Below are 10,902 nucleotides of genomic sequence, written 5' to 3' on the forward strand. Positions count from 1 at the left end.
CTTCTTTGATAATGGATGTGAAAAAATAGTTGAAGAAAGAAAACTAGCAAAAGCCAAATGGTTGATAAATACGACTGATGGAGAACTAACAAGAATATTACAGAAGACGAAAGAAGCTAGAAGAATAATTAGGAGAGAAAGAAAAGGCAATAGATAAACAAAGAGTTAGATCAAATAGATCAGGATTCTAAAGAAGGCAAGGTTATAGAACAATATGAAGGAGTAAGGAAACTTAGGAAGGGATATCAACCAAGAACAAAGATGATAAAAGATAAAAATGGTGAAATTTTGGTTCATGAAAAAGAGGTCATGGAACGATGGGAATAATATTTTAGGGAACTCTTGAATAGACCTGAAAAACCCTTTGATTAGTAAAGATATACAAGGACCAGAGGATTACTTGGAGGAACTGTCGTTGGAGGAAGTAAGAAAATGCATCAGAGGTTTAGATAGCAATAAAGCTCCAGGAAGAGATAATATCCCAGTAGAACTCTCAAAATTAGGTGGAGAAGTTTTAGAAAGAAAACTGACTGAATCAATACAGCTCATATGGAGAAAGGATAGAATACCATCATCATGGAATGAAGGAGTGATAATACCAATACATAAAAAAGGAAATAAAAACGAATGTATAAATTATAGGGGCATCACACTGTTACAGACTGGATATAAGATCCTTGCTAGAATACTATATAGCAGATTGAAAGTATACGCAGAGAGTGTAATAGGAGATTATCAGTGTGGATTTATGAGTGGAAAGTCAACAATTGACCATATTTTCACAATAAAACAAGAAATGGAGAAAGGACTCGAACCTTTGCCTTAGAAGCTTATTTCCATTTGTCAAAATGACACACAACATATATATATATATATATATATATATATATATATATATATATATATCATATATTATTTATATAGAAATATATATATATATATATATATTCGTATATAAATAATATATGATATATATATATACATATATATATATATATATATATATATATATATATATATATATGTTGTGTGTCATTTTGACAACAAAATAGACGAAAACGTTCGGTATCTGTTTTTTCAATTTCCCAGTGGTTTCTGCAAAAATATACATATATATATATATATATATATATATATGTATATATATATATTTATTCATATATGTATATATATATATAATATATATACATATACATATTTACATACATACATATACATATATATATATATATATATAAAAATATATATATACATATATATTTATATATATATATGTATATATATATACAGTATATATGTACGGTTATAACGTGGTTAGTCCTGTGATACTTATACTATCTGGGAAGACCGTTTCCTAGAACATCCACAAGTCCCTGCTCCTGCAACCGCTCTGATAACTCGGGGGAATTTCTTGAAGAGGACCAGGACTTCGCGATGCCGAGAGGGCACACCCCGGAGAAGCAAGTAACAACTGTCTAGAAGGTCCTCCAATGGTCCCGAACCCCGAAGAGCTCCAACAACATCTTGATGAGCTCATGAATACTCATCTGGAGGAGACGACGCCGAAAAAGGAGCTTTTGAGGTCGTAGAGGCCAATCCAGCAACGAAGTCCGACGATGCCCACCACGGAGGTCCTCATGGACACGGAGGAGGGCAGTCGAGGATTTTATTCAGCTGAGGGGAGCCCCGAGGATGACTCGATCAATCATATGCAACCTCGAAGGTTTCGAGGTATGATACGAGTTGATGGATTCATTGTTTGGGGCTCCTCTCAGAGGAATAAAATCGTTTACCGCTCGCCAAAGTAACGTTTTGGCCTGGGCGAATGAAGGAATGCTGCTGGATCTGGATCTACGGTGTGTCTCTGCAAGACGTCTCTACGCTTCCAAAAAAGAAAAAGAAAAAGAAAAAACAGTCCAGGAGGACTTTTGGGGCTCTAGACTCCGGAGGAAAAAAAAAAAAAAAAAAAAACGTAAAATGATTGAAAAAGGCACTCCCCCAGATTCTGATAGCCTCCGAAGTCACTGACAGAGACGAACTCGGGCAACCTGAATTGGATTCAGAAAGGCTTTGCCACTTTCCGAAAGGCTTTGGCATACGACAGAATGCTATTGAAAACGGACTTACTCTGACAGACTCGGAGAGACTGACAGACAAAGAATGACAAGAAGGTGTCTTGAAGAGTCCGACAGAAATTTCGGAGTAAAGAATCAGGAGAAAAAGTCGAAATAATCTTCCGACTTCTTCTTCAAGTTAATACCGAAACTACGTCAGACTCCGACAGACTCCAGCGTAGAGACGAACCACATATTTTGACAGAAACGGACATACAAGAGATGAAAAATTAGGAAACTAGACAGATATTCTTAACAATAATCCCATGTCCTAATATTAAGATGTAGTTGTATAACGTTGCATGAAACTTGAAAAAAACCTCACTCACCCACCTCGTGAGTTCGACACGTTATCCACTAGGTTACCGTGCGGCCCGAGTGTTTAAAACGGTCACTTTTTCTGAAAGACGCGTGCATCATAATGGCCGTGAAATAAGTTTTCATTCCACTACAGTGCTGAAGCCAACAGTAATCCATAAGCTAACAGGTTACGTGTGTTGTACCAAGATTTCTTCAACAGTGCGAATGCTAACCCGCTAAGACCGAGAGGTTTCTCTAAACCGAATAAACTCGTCTGCTATTAACCAAAATAAAACCATCAAAGTCATACAAAGGCCACAAAGCGTTAGATAGATTGAGTTTGTACCAGTTCAAGACCACTCCAACTAACGCTTTGTGGCCTGTCTATGACCTTAAAGCTTTTATTCTGGTTAGTTCCAGACGATTTCATTCGGCTTAGGGAAATCTCTCGACCTTAACGTCTTAACTTTGGCACTGCCGAAGAGGATTTGTAAGGGAGCCTAGTGGATACCGTGTCGAGCTCACGAGCAGGTGGTCGTGATTTCGATTCTCAGGACCCGCTGCCTGCAGGCTTCCTGCTTTGGTTCGCGACAGCCCTGACCAGGTGGAGAGGCGACCCAACATCGGCCTAAGAGAACCTAGTAGCTTGCCGCGACTGACAGGGTTGTTTTTTTTTCATGCAACGTTATACTGCCGTGTCTTAACCTTCGAGCATAGGGCTATTGTCATGAATTATTATCTAGTTCCCTGTAACAAAATAATTGTTTTGTCGTCTTCAGATTACTATGATTACTATGATTACTATGTCTTTGTCTAAATTTAGGCTTAGACAAAGACATAGTAATCACCAATGCAGATAAAGGAGGTGGTATCGTGATCTTATCCAAAGAGGACTATATCAGTAAAATGTTAAAGCTCTTAGATGACGACAATACTTATCGCAAAAAACATATAGGTTTCGTAACGAATGAAGCAGATAAATTCAAAAAACATGCCAGAAAAATTCTTAATAAAACTGAAAAAGGAAAGAAATTAATGGGACTTATAGAAGAATACCCCAATCCTCCCAGAATGCGCGGTATCCCAAAAATTCACAAACCCAACATTCCAATGCGACCCATAACTTCAGGGGTTGGCAGTGCACCCCACAGACTAGCGAAATGTCTAGCCAAACCGCTATCACAGGCAATGGGATCGATCAGCAATACACATTTGAAAAATTCTAACGATCTTTTGACAAGACTAAAAGATTTAGATTTCACGGGAAAAAAGTTAGTAAGCTATGATGTCAAGGCGTTATATACAAATATTTCCACTAACGGTGCGTTAGAAGCAGTAAAGAGAGTAATAAAAGATATGATCGATACTGACCTACCCATAAGAAAAGAAGATTATATAGAATTGATAGATTTATGCGTAAATTTCGGTGCGTTTACTTTTAATGGTGACGAATATGAACAACATAGAGGTCTCGCTATGGGTAGTCCTTTAAGTGCAGTGATGGCCTGTCTATACATGGAGTTATTAGAAAAAGAAAACTTTATCAGAATCAATGGTAGGGGATCACACTGGTTTAGATATGTAGACGACGTCCTCGCAATCATCCCCGAAAACACCAATGTAAATAATAAAGTGAGAATGCTTAACGCGGTCAACAGCGATATTCAGTTCACCGTAGAAGAGGAACAAAACGGACAATTGCCCTTCCTAGATACGTTAATACGACGAGTGGGAAAACTGGAAATTTCTCAGTATACAGAAAGGAAACAAACAAAGAGGATTTAGTACATTACTTCTCCGCACATGATGATAGGACAAAGAGTGGTATAGTAATAGGATTTTTTCTCAGGGCATTACGAATCTGTAGTAATGAATACCTAGAAGACGAATTTGATTACATTATGAAAACCTTTGACAAACTTGGATATCCAGAGGGAATGTTAAAAAGAACAAAAAGAAAAGCAATAAATATTTACAATCGCGGAAAGAAAGAGAGAAATGATAAAAATAATACAAATTTTATATCAGTGCCTGGCTCAGAAACGTCACCAATAATAGACAAATATTTAACAAAATCAGGTATAAACATAGCTAAAATAACTAACAAGAGGATAGGTGATTTAATAAAGACTTCTGAAAAGAGAACCAATTCCGAAAACAGCGTCGTATACAAAATCCCTTGCAATAGTTGCTCAATGGCTTATTTTGGCGAATCGTCAAGAGGATTAGAAAAAAGAATTTATGAACATAAAAACGACATAAAAGCACATAGGACATCTAATTCTTTAGTAGTTCATGCGGAAAAATTCGACCATTTACCAAACTGGAGAGAAGCTGAAGTGCTACATAAAGGTTTTGATAAATTCACTAGAAGAATTGTTGAATCAGCATATATTTCAACTAATAATTCATCAAATCATCGAGGAGGGTTTATCAATTTAGCTAAAGAAACTAGTATTTTAATTCTAAAACACGCCAGAAAACCGACCTTTCCCAAGTGTCCGAAAAGATAATTAGATTTAGTACATAAACTTCAATTGCAGTTCTACATACACTCTCTGTAGAAGTTCTACGCGAACGAAACGTTAGAGCGTTTAGGGTTCCGAGCCTTCCCCTGTGTCTATGTTCTCCATCATCCAAATAATTTGTCTAAAATACTTATCAATATATATATATGTGTATATATATATAAATATGTATATATACATATATATGTATATATATATATACATATATATATGTATATTTATATATACATACATACATATATATATATATATATATGTATATATATATATATATATATATATATATATATATATATATATATATATATGGAAAGAGTGGTGTAGGTAAAGTCCAGGAAGGAGCAGAAGTACTTTATACTCTAACGTTTCGACAGTCTTCTTCAGAGAGATAATGGTACAGGCAAATTGAAATACATTACTTATATACAAAACGGGTCATCTCACAGGTCGGCTTGGGATACAGTTCGCTGTATGTGCCCCCTTGATCAATCTTGCTGTTACGTGTGCTAAATTTACAATTTCTTCTCTATGATTGGTTGAACTAAAAGTGTTGATATATGCGGCTTCGATAGTTCTTCTTGTCGTCTTTTTCATACCGGTGTGTAAGATTTTGGTGTATTACTAATGAATTAGATGTTCTGTGGTGTCGCATGTCGTTCTTGTGTTCATATAATCTTTTTGTAATTCCTCGTGAAGTTTCTCCAAAATAAGCTGCATCACATTCACCACATGGAATCTTGTAAACCACGCTCTTTTCATTTTTCTCTCCCATGTGCTGGTTATTGGACAAAATATCCCTTGTTTTCTGTCCTGAGGAGTGTACGATTTCCACCCTATTCTTGCGAGAAACTTGGAAATTAATTCGCCTCTTGTAGAGTAAGGAACCACTAAAAAATCTTTTTCTTTCCTCTGTTCTTCTGTAACCGTGTCTTTTCTTCAACATATTTGCTTGGCTTTATTTTTCAGTTTTTGTAAGAGACCCGGTGGATATTTCAGGCGGCTGAACGTCTCTGTAATGTGTTTACATTCGTCGTGTAAAAATTGTTCGCTACATATTCTAAATGCTCTAAGGAAAAAGCCAACTATTATGCCGGATTTTCGTTCTTGTGTCGTGTCGCGATAAATGATTAATTAATCAAATTTTCTTTGTAGGTTTCCTATATACTGAAAATTTTGCACTTCCATCAATACGATGTATTATCGTGTCTAAAAATGGTAGTTTCTCGTCTATCTCCTTTTCCACTGTGAATTCTATGTACCTATTTACACTATTGAGCCTACGAAGCTTGTAATCTAAATCAGTATTTTCTGGTACTATAACTAATACGTCGTCTACGTAGCGAAAGCAGCATGCTCCTGCCATTTTTAGACACGTATCGGCTCTGAAATTGAATTTAGCTGTGCAACCTACTATTCTATGGTCACTACCTATGTTGACTTTATTTATGACCGTAACATTGCTAACGCTATTGCTCTCATCTCTTAATATGAAGTCTATTTCGTTCTTTGTTGTTCCATTTGAACTTCTCCAGGTCCACTTACGACCTACACGCTTTTGCAAGGCAGAGATATTGGAAGAGTAGGTAGGGGTCACAAAGGTCTGCACACTGTTGTAAGACACAGCAGGAACGTCGGCAGAAGCTTGGAATTGCACGTAGAAGCGGTAGAAGCTTGGAATTGAACATAGCTCTGAACAAACGTTGGGCGGGTGGGAGGGAAATGCACTTGTTGTCTAAAGTTCGGAGTTCGTATCCCATCGTTTTTGCCACCATTTATTGGTTGTCCAATAAGGTGGAAAGGAAAACGCTCCAGGCATTTTTCAAAGTGTAATTGCACACGAAATGTACAATGCAAGTTCTCTCACTCTTACTTGTTACACGTGACCCGAATCGAATGGTCGCTAGTCCGTGACTGTCTCTGACCGACGCCAAGGTCTGTATATACCAGGTCTAACCACTTCCGATCGAATTTCGAGAGTGTTGGCGCAGCGGGCCCGTGACGTCACCTGGCTGCTCAAAGTGGGGTTTGCGCGTCCCATCGCTGTTAGTTGTAGCTGGTTCGTTGCACGGACAGGTTGCTGCCTCCGCTCGCACCGCTCCACGCAATTAGTTATATTCTGGTAATGAAGATCTATATATACCGGTATATATAGATCTTGGCTCGACAAAGAAACTGAAAAAAGTATTGCTAAAAAGAGACAGGCTTATAAGAAATATAAGTGCTCGGGTGCATCTAATGACTATGAAAGTTATGTATCAATACAGAGAGATTTAAAAAAGACAATAAGAAAAAGAAAACGACAATACGAAATGAACATCGCTGATAAATCCAAAGAGAATCCCAAAGAATTCTATAGTTACATTAGAGATAAAAAGGTTGTTAGGAATCACATTGGTCCACTATTATCTGCTGACGGTCAACTTGAATATTCAAATGAAGGAATGTGTAATATCTTAATTATTTTAGCTCGGTATTCGTAAACGAAACACCTCAAAGTGAATTCCAAACTGAAACCTGTGAAAGGTCTGGGGTAAACTTACTCACTACGGTAAATATAACAAAAGAAAAAATTAAAAGGTGCATAGACAAACTCAAAGTTAATAAAACACCAGGGCCTGACGGTTGGCATCCAAGAATCTTAAAGGAAATGAAAAATGAGATTGTTGTTCCATTTGAAATTATTTTCAAGAAATCCATCATATCCGGAGATGTCCCAAGAGAATGGAAGCTAGCTAACGTTACTCCCATATTCAAAAAAGGTGACAAAAAGAAACCAAATAACTATAGGCCTATAAGTTTGACTTCAATCATAGGAAAAATAATGGAAACTATCATCAGAGATGCTATCAAAGATCATTTAGAGAGTAACCGTTTGATAAATGATAGCCAGCATGGTTTCAGAAGGAAACGTTCTTGCGTGACTTACTCGAATTCTACAACACAGTTATCTCGAATTATGACAAAAGAAACAATATAGATTTAATATACCTAGACTTTGCAAAAGCTTTTGATACCGTCCCACACGAAAGACTACTTACTAAATTAGCTTTGCATGGAATAAGTGGTAGCCTATTAGGTTGGACTAGTAATTGGTTGAATGGTCGAAAACAGAGAGTTGTTTTAAATGGAAAAACTTCTGGATGGAAAAGTGTTGCAAGTGGAGTTCCTCAGGGTTCCGTTCTTGGGCCACTTCTATTCATAGTATATATAAATGATATAGACCATGAACTAAAATCTATTGTTTCCAAATTTGCTGATGATACAAAACTGTGCGGAGTGGCAAATGATCACTCAAACCAATCAGATATTCAAAAAGATTTAGATCAATTACAGCAATGGTCTGAAAAGTGGCTAATGAAATTTAACACAAGTAAATGCAAGGTAATGCACATAGGTAAAAATAACAGTAAGTACGATTACAAGTTATTTGGTAATTCGTTAACAAAAGTGGATAATGAAAAAGATCTCGGCGTAATTATCAGTAACGACCTCAAATCAGCCAAGCAGTGTATTTCAGCCTCTGAGAAAGCAAATAAGATTCTGGGACTGATTGCGCGATCTTTTGATTTCAAAAGTCCATCACTCATTAACAAGCTATATAAATCGTTAGTTCGTCCACATTTGGAATATGCTGTTTCCGTATGGTCACCGAATCTCATTAAATACATTGACAGACTGGAAAAAGTACAACGGCGAGCCACAAAACTGATTCCAAATATCAAAAATAAATCATACGAAAATCGACTAAAATACATGAATCTGTTTTCCCTAAAAAAGCGTAGACTTAGAGGTCACTTGATACAGGTCTTTAAGATTTTAAAGGGAATTGACAACATCAAAAGTGACAAAATTTTCACATTGAATGAGAATCAGACAAGAAACAATGGTCTCAAACTGTCCGGAAATAGATTCAATTTGGAAGTAGGTAGAAACAACTTTGCCAACCGTGTAGTTAATGAATGGAATAAACTTCCTGCACAGGTAGTGCAATGTATTTCAGTTCGAAGCTTTAAGAATCATTTGGATAAATACCTAAGTAAGATGCTGTAATGATTATAATTTATCTTATATTATTTGTTTTTGTTTTGTTATCATTTGTCTGTTTGATTTTAATTTATTATTAGTTATATGTCAATTTATTATTATTTACTATTTACCTGTTTGTTTATGTATTTTATTTGTTATTTACATTATTATAATTTTTATTTATTGTTTTATTATTAATATGATTTTTTTTTCGCATCCGACCTAGATATGGATCAAAAGGTCTCCTGTCGGCATGCTCCGCCTTTGTAATCCTTTGACAATATGGCTTATTGTGCCATTAAGGGTTGTGGCTCGAACCAAAGAGGAATTAAGCCAAATGTTAATTCTTATCGTTTCCCTGCAAATACACACACGCGTGAAGGGATTTCGATCCGGTCCTTACAACTCCCACTTGATGCAGCGGCCTTGGTGGTGAAACGGGTGGTTAATGGGTGTAGTAAGCGCCCTCCCCAATCTCGAGAGTCAGTTAGATAATGAGTTCCCAAGGTTTTATGCTGTTTAGTGGTCGAGCGGTCTAAGGCGTGTGTGCGGTTTGGGAGTTTACTTCCAAGCGCATCGGGTTCGAATCCCGTGCGCTACTGCCAAAAGAGATTATCTGATTGATGTCGCTGTCCACTAGCAAATTTCTCAAATGGTTACGTTGGCTACATGCGTGAAGGGATTTCGATCCGGTCTTTACAACTCCCACTTGATGCAGCGGCCTTGGTGGTGAAACGGGTGTTTAATGGGTGTAGTAAGCGCCCTCCCCAATCTCGAGAGTCAGTGCTAGTGTGTGAATACACACACACATATGCACATTTTTATATCTATATATCAATCTATGATATATATTGTAACGTAATATTAGATATTACGTCATATGTGTAATTATGTTATAGAATTGTTCCTTTGTATTACATAACTATGTTCATATTTCTTGTCTATGTATGTATTGTAACAATGTTAAGCAGTAACGCCCGTCCACTATATGTAATCTTGCCTACGTGCGGAGAGGTGCGCACTCTTGTAGAACAAACAGACAAGCGAAATCCTGAATAGTTCGGAGCGCACAGATTTGACAGTTACTAAATAAATAGATTGTTCAAGCGAGTCGAGGGTCCTAAAACTACCCATGTTGACGTGTGTTAACTTACCCTCCTCCTCACCCGCACCCTTAACCGGAAGTATCCCGCTTCCGGTCCAATGGTATATAAGCGGTGGAAATCGCTGACTCCTTGTCATTTCTCGCTCTATTGATCTCTTGATAAAAATACAAGTTTGGACTCATGAGACGATTGGTGTGAAGTGATCACCCTTTTTGCCTACATTACGTGTCTGATATACATTGCATTACTTTACTTATATTTGTACTTATTACTTATTCTGATGCATGTTCCTGATCTCTTTGTACTTAGATAGTACCATATTGTATACTTATCTTGTGTTTCTTATTTGAACGATAATTTCCATATTCTTATAATCGTGTAACGGTCCCATTGACCCTACTGCCCATTCTCTTTTGTGTTGATTGCCTGTAAATATTTTCCATTAATAATTTCGTTTACTAGTTTTATCGCTAGTTTAATATTCCTTTCCTGGAATCTTCTTTGTTACCTTTACTTCTAGTCTTACGAATTATCTAGGCCCTGACCAGATAGTTCAGTCCTACAGTGGCTTCTAGAAGTGAGCTGGTTCTTAAGCACTTAGACGTTATACGTAACGTCTCTTCACAAACCAGCAGCCCGTAACAGTTTATATATATATATATATATATATATATATATATATATATATATATATATATATATATATATTGTGACATCATGACACGTGTACGAATGTTAAGAATGGAAGGACACGATTGAGAACAAGAGACTTTATTCCTGACCGGTTTCGCCTTTGAGGCTTCTTCAAAGGCGAAACCATTACCTCTG

This window comes from Oratosquilla oratoria, chromosome 6, assembly GCF_046742065.1.
Source record: "Oratosquilla oratoria isolate Oo_2021 chromosome 6, ASM4674206v1, whole genome shotgun sequence".
Taxonomy (NCBI): Eukaryota; Metazoa; Arthropoda; class Malacostraca; order Stomatopoda; family Squillidae; genus Oratosquilla; species Oratosquilla oratoria.